Raw genomic sequence first — 7,032 nt, 5'->3', positions numbered from 1 at the left:
TTGCATTCCTTTTAGTTTTCTTGCATCAGTGTGATCAGCTTTATTCTGACTTCCAAATCCCTTATATTTTATTAAAAAAGAGATGAAGATTTTTTCAGTGATGTTCACATTCATTTCAGTACATGTTCACTCACTTTCTTATAGAGTTCCAGATTTCTCTTTTGTGTGACATTAGCAAAATTAATATGCACATGGGTAGTGTTCTTCAAGCATCTCTTAGCCCAGACTTTGTCCTGTTCCAGAACTGTCTACAGCTCTCATCAGGCACGGTGCTGTGTTGGATCTGGTGGGTATTTAAGGTTTTTTTCCTTACTAGATATAGCTTTTTTAGAAGAGTCTCTGATGGATAAGAAGGAGCTGTGTGTGAGATGGAAGAATAAAATGCAGGTTCATATCATTCATATAATTTCTGGTATGCGTAACTTTTTCTACTGTACATTTCAAGATAATATTGGCCTCCACCTCCTACTCTGACTCATTGAATATCCTTATCTGTGTCTGCTGTTAATGTCTATAAAGTTAAAGTCCTCTCAGTAAGACATCCTGGGTTTTGGTAGTGTTTGATTGGGTTTTTTGTTTTTGGTTTTGTGGGTTTTTTTGTGCATTTATCCTTTTACTTGTAGCTTGCTAGTAGATAGTAGGGTTTTGTATTTGTGTTCTTGTGCAGAATATTTCAAAGACCTTCTCTACTTAGAGTGTATTTCACATACTGATTGGAGTAAAGTAAGTAGTAGTAACTCTTTCAAAGTAAACTATTGGAAAGCATATCTGTGTCACAAAGAGCTTGCAATGTAACAGTTGTCTTGAGCTTGTGGGGGCACAACTTGCTTTAGAGATGTGAAGGAAGATAGACTCATTTAAAGAAGTAAGACAAAACAGGTGTTTACATCAGGGGTATGTCAATCTTGGTAGCTCAGGTATTTTTGTGTGTTCTGAAGTTGAGGAAAAAAATGCTCTTGTCACTTGTGATTGGTGTGTGTACTCTGATATATTTTGACATGTTTTGAGATTGATTCAATATATGCCTTCAATATACGGATGATGTCTGTGCTTCAGCCTGTCAGTCTATATTGTCTGTTCAAGGTCAGAATTTATCAGTAAGTAGTACTTCAGTTTCTTACTTTTCTTCTTCCTCCCCGATATCTGTTTTGAGTGAAAACACTCTTGGCTTTGTTATCCTTTTTCGCTCTTCATTTTCTAGTGAATCCTGTAAAGTCTTTAGGTTTGTATCTGGGAAATGCATAGCATATTAGATATATTCATTTAAAGACTTCTTTCATTTGCAATTTGCATTGTCCTTGAGTAATGGCAATGTCACATAGAGAACCTTTCAGTGCACTTGAGTAGAGAAGGATTCAGAAATGTAAGAATTTCTGTATTGGGTCAACCCCATGATCAGACTCCTAGTTTCCAGTAGCAAAAAAATATACTTCTATAATAACTTTTTCACTTAGGGTTTCTCTGAAATTGTTATTTATTTATTTATTTATTTATTTATATATAAGAAATCCTGGTTGGTGAAAATAGTTTGGGGTTGCTTGAGCGTCCGTAAAGTTTGTTCATACTGAGATCTGCTCATACGTTCCTTCTAATCTTGTTAGATACATGTAGAGGAAAGGCAGGCTTAATCTTTTTCTAGGCAGGTGTTTGCTCTTAATGTGGATGGAAATCATATGCTTGTATGAGTAAGATTTTTATTTTTATGTTTTCTTTTTGCCTGGTTTACCGGCAGGGTGACTTGCTCTCCAAGGTACTGTTGTTCTGGACAGCAATTGCTAGATCCTCTTTTATTTATGTATCATGGTTAAGTCTAAGCACTCGCCTCACCCCTTGCCCTTCTGTAATTCTCAAGCCAAACAAACAAACATGTATTTGGGAGGCAACACTGAATTGATACTTGTGAAATAAGGCTGTTTCCTAGTTTCTTTTCAGTGACTACATTCTTAAAAGTCCTTCACCCATTTGCAGAGTATGCTTACATTTTTTGTTGTGTCTCCCTAAAGCACTTCTTTTTTTCTTGCTAGACCAAAATGATCAGCTGAGCTGGATTGAAGCTAGAGCCTTTTGTCCACTTAACGTAGATGTATTCCTACCAGTGAAGTAAAGTCTATTTTCTTTTGTCTTGTTTTAAGGTATCTTACATATAAGAATACTGTGCTAGGACAGGCTTTGCTACACATATTGAGCAGCCTCTAAATAAGCAAATGTTAAAATCAAAGATTGATTGTCATGAAACAATGTGAAACTGAGTAAGATGAGTATTCTAAAACAATGATAGTACGCATTCTAAACTACATACCTAGCTATAGCTTTCTCTGCTCAGCATTTTTCTTTCATAATTGTTCTAGCTATGAAAATGTAAATGTATTTTTTTGTAAATTTGTAGCAGTGTGATGTTTTAAGTTGTTCTTTTTTCTCATGCCATTGAAGCTTCCATGTTAGAAAACATTTTTACTAGGTTTAATTGTTTTGTTGTAGTGTAAGATCATTGGTTTTATGGCTTTTCTAACCTGCAAATATACTTCCTCTTAATTTACTGGCTGTGCTATGAATTTATGTATAAAGTAGCCTCCTCAGGATCAAAATTACAGTATTTTGGCTTGTGGTATGACTAATCATAATGGTTGAAGCTGGCTTTTACTCTCTGGATTGGTATTTAATTTGATTTTTGTGCCAAACCTTATCTTTCTACCCGCTGCAATATGAAAGAATACAACCACTCTCTTTTTGTTTTGGTTTTTACTGAACCAGGGTGGTAACAATGTTGTGTCAACTTTCTTTGTATCACTCAAGTGATGGAGTGATCAAGGGGTGGAGGCACAAATCGGTCATCAGAGTAGTACCATGATCTACAAATTCATGATTGTATACTATGCCACCTCACTGGCTTTGGACAATCACTCTTGTGTCTGTGGTGCGTCATTGATTTCCCGTGGTGTAATTGAAAGGCATGCTTCCTAGCTCACATCAGAGTACTTTTGTGTGTCTGTTTCCTATTTTCACTCTATGTCCTTGCCGTGGTGGAAGGATGTGTTTTCCTGATAATTCTGCAGACCAGCTGAAAAATAAGTTGACAGTGTTTAAAACCAGTTCATCCTTCTTTAAACTCACGGAGTACTCTGCTGCAGGCTGCAGAACTAGAATAAACACTGGTAGAAGCAGAAACAAGAAAAAAAACAAAGCAAGTCTTCAGAGTGTGCATTTTAAGCCATAAACCTCCTGTCCTATTTCAGAGCTTAGTCTCTGTCATGATAAACTGTGCTGGACTAGGCCACTGTTTGTGAAGCTTAGACAGCAACAGCCTACGGTACTAATCGGAGCTTGAAAATCAGTTGCACATGTGGAACAAAATGTACTTAAACTGGCTCTGCAGAGGTGAAAGGCCAGAGTATTCCCTACTGCACAGCCTGTTTTCTATTTCAAAACACATTGGTATATGAGAAATCTTCTTATAATAAATGCTACTTATTTTAGAACAATTTCCTAAAGCAATAAGAAATGACTGCGTATGTACAGCTTGAGGTTTTCCCTATCTGCACAGTCAGGGAGCAGTAATGGTTAATAACTTGGATCCTGGTGAACTTTTCATATCAGCTTATGATTAGTGGGAGTCTGATAAAATAGCAGTACCTTTAGTTTTTCCTGGCAATGGAAAAATCCTCTTCCCTTTTTCTAGCTCTGGTATTCTTCTCATGCACATGGCAAAGAGGAAGAATGCTGCTCTGGTACTGTACTCCTCTCTTGCATTAGAAATTTCCAAGCTGGAATTACGTGTGAGGTGGAAAAGGACATTCTTACAACTCTTTCCCACCTGTCTCGGCTTCGTAGTTGTTTTGAAACAGTGATTTGAGTCAATTGTCTTCTCATTCTAATCTTTCTGTTATCATTTTGACATAGCTCTGGTACCTTTTTCTGCTGTTTAGGTTCTGAGTAGCAAACTGCAACTGATAAGCATCATCATAAATTTTCTGTCTGCAGGCTCAGGCAAACAGGAACGTCCTGTCTTTTTTTCTTTCCATCTTCTCATAAATCTTCCAAGGGCAAAAAAATTTGTTCTGAGAATATTGCAGAAACAGAAGGCTTAAACCTTCTCACCTTCTCCAAGAAACTTCCTAGTTAGTAAGTAGGAGTTACGTGTCTTGGTGCCTTTTAGAGCCTTCTTTTAGGATCTGATCTAGATGAACGAGCAAATAAGTGGAAAGTAAATTTTTTACTTAACTGGTATATTTCGATACTGTTTCATAAACTTCTAAGCAAGCAGAAAGTAGAAATTTAAATCTGTTTTTAAAAATACTTGTTTAATTACAAGTGTGCTTGTTTTCATTATAGTTTTCATCTTATCTGAAATTTGTGCCCTGAATTTCTTGTTTTCCTTCTAACTTTCAAAAATACAAAAGGGTTCGGGGCGTATATAAAATAATGACTAGTGTGTAAAAAATGTCTAAAGAGCATATTGAATGGAATGAGATGCCTCAGTCACATTAAAGCATTGAAGTTCACTGTCATTTTGAAAACTCGTGTCTATAACTTGGTTGAAAACTGACGTGTGTATGTGTTGACTTTGCATGTACTCATTAGTGCATTGGTCACCTGGAATGTTGCTCCTCTCAGTATTTCTGCTGTGCCTTTTCCTATTTTACAGGGGTTGGATATTATTGTCACTAGGGAAGAAATTCATTGTCCTTTATTTGATTCTTTGACATAATGTCAGCTCACACTTTAGTTATGGTTCCTAGCCAAAAAGTAAGTTGCAAAGTACTTCTCAAATTCTGTGCCTAATTGCTACGCATCTCAAATTTCATGCTCGATTACTTTTATGAGAGTTGAATGTTTTCTGTGATGGTGTGTTTTCCTGTTGTGAATGGAAAAGGATTTGCCCTTCTGTTCTGGCAACCTATAGCAGTTCTGATGGAGAATCTCAAAACTGACTGCGAGGAAGGAGTTGTTTTTCTTTTCAGCTCACTTATCAGTGGTTCAGCTCCCTTAATAGCTACAGTCAAACGTCACCTCCAAAACTGGCAACCTGATGCCTTATTTGGATTAAAGTTAAAGCCCATTTTGGCACTGGAAACTGAATAAGCTCATTCCAAAAGAGTAAGGTTGGAATGAAGTTAGCAGGGCTCTGGGCCAGCAGCTAAGTCCAGTATGCTTCATAGATTAACATGCTGATTCTTACATAACATTTTATAAAATATAATGTAGCTGTTAAACCACACTTTGATGTGCTTTCCATTCAACGCTACCTTAAAAAATAATGCATAGAAACTTTTAGATTTATGAAATCTCTTTCATGGTACATTCTATAGAGCAGCATTCAGGAAACAGTTAAAATACTTCATTAGGTGCGTAATGACATGTATCCACAAGAACCATAACAGACACCCGGCATTGCCTCTAATAAAAGCAAAGTCTTATTTTGTACTACAATAATTAGTCCCGTTTCTTGATTTTTATTTGTGATTGTATGCATTTAGCTATAATTTAATATTTTTTTTTCCTACATGGAAAGTTTAACCTCCTTGTCTCTTATGGAAAAAAACTTGTCATTTATTAAAGGGAGTGTGAAGAGTTCAAGTGGGATCAAGAGAATTATCTCCTGTTTTTTCCATACCATAGGGGTAAAGTGTGAATGGTACCACTAGATTATTCTCAATAGCTGGTGGTGATTCTTACAATTGAGCTTTTCTCTGGTAGTGACTGTAAACAAGCATGAATGTGTGTTCTGACAGCTTATTGCCCCATATAGCACTAACAAGCAGATGTTGCTGCCTTACCTGTGGGCCCTAGTAGAAGTGAACAGGAGTGCTTTTTGGTGACTTTATTACTGTTTGAGAAACTTTGAAGTAGTTGGGGTATTTTCTTCACCCCAGACGTCTTGGGAGGGCAGAGACTGTAGAGCATCAACTGTTGTTATGCTTTTTCTGGGTGCGTGGACTGAAAATAGGAGGGGTGCCTGTGTCTATGTAGGCCAGAACAAATATATGAGTGATTTTAGTATACCAGTGGCAGCTAACCATACATCCTTTCTTCTGCTGGGTTACATGATACGAGTCAAATAGTGGCAGTGCACAGAAGAGAAGTGGCTATCTGAGGATGTAAGGATGAGAGAAAAGGGCAGTAGAAGTGATGGAGGTAACACATTCCCTCAGAAAAGCTGATGTTAACCTGTAATTCAGAAAACAGCAGTAATTTAAGATCCTTGGAAGCTGTTGGCTGACTTTTCAGAAGTGACCCAATCAGCTGCTTCTGTGTACATCTTGCTTAGACGTACTTTCTTTCTGCATCTTGTCATTGCTATTCAGGTCTTAGGGGAGGTGAATTACTGTATCCACACTATTCAGAGACTACAACTGGTACAGAATGCTGTGGGATGTCTCTGCTATGTTAGTTTTATAGGAATGTATGCTGCAATTGTAAAAGAATGGTCTTCATTGTGGAGTGACTACAAGCCCTTCAGAACCGGCCGTCTCCTATCCTTAACTAATCAGGATAAAAGGTAAATTACAGGAAAAGGAATGTTTGTGTGGAGATTACCTATGCTGCTACTGGAGAAGGAGCTGATTTTATTCAGTAGCACTTGATATGACTAAAGCTTCAGAGAATTTTTTGAAGTTCAAGACTTCAAGAACAGATCCATAATATAATTCATGTGACTAGGGAAACCCGTCAGGCGGGAGGTAGCAGCAGTTTGGCATTAGAAAGAGCTGTTTTTTGAAGAGACTAACATTTCTTCTTGTCATTACTGGATGATAAGAGATAGCTTGTTCTTCTTGGTCTGGCAAAACTTTCAGCTCAGGATCCTGTGTGTAGTGCAAGTACGTCTCTCTCCATGGAAACACTTGTGTACGTGTATGTTTTTGTCCCTTCTTCTAGTTTATTTTTGTCAGTGAAAGTTTATAACTGGAAAAAGATCTGAATTGAAGTGATGAGAAAAGAACAGTAATTTCTTGGTGGAGAAGAAAACGCTTCTGCTTGTATGGTTGTGATCTGTACTTTATTCCTGGTATAAGCTTTAGCCTTCTTCTAGATTAC

This window comes from Cuculus canorus, chromosome 4 (genome assembly GCF_017976375.1).
Source record: "Cuculus canorus isolate bCucCan1 chromosome 4, bCucCan1.pri, whole genome shotgun sequence".
Taxonomy (NCBI): domain Eukaryota; kingdom Metazoa; phylum Chordata; class Aves; order Cuculiformes; family Cuculidae; genus Cuculus; species Cuculus canorus.
Note: the sequence above shows the minus strand (reverse complement) of the source record.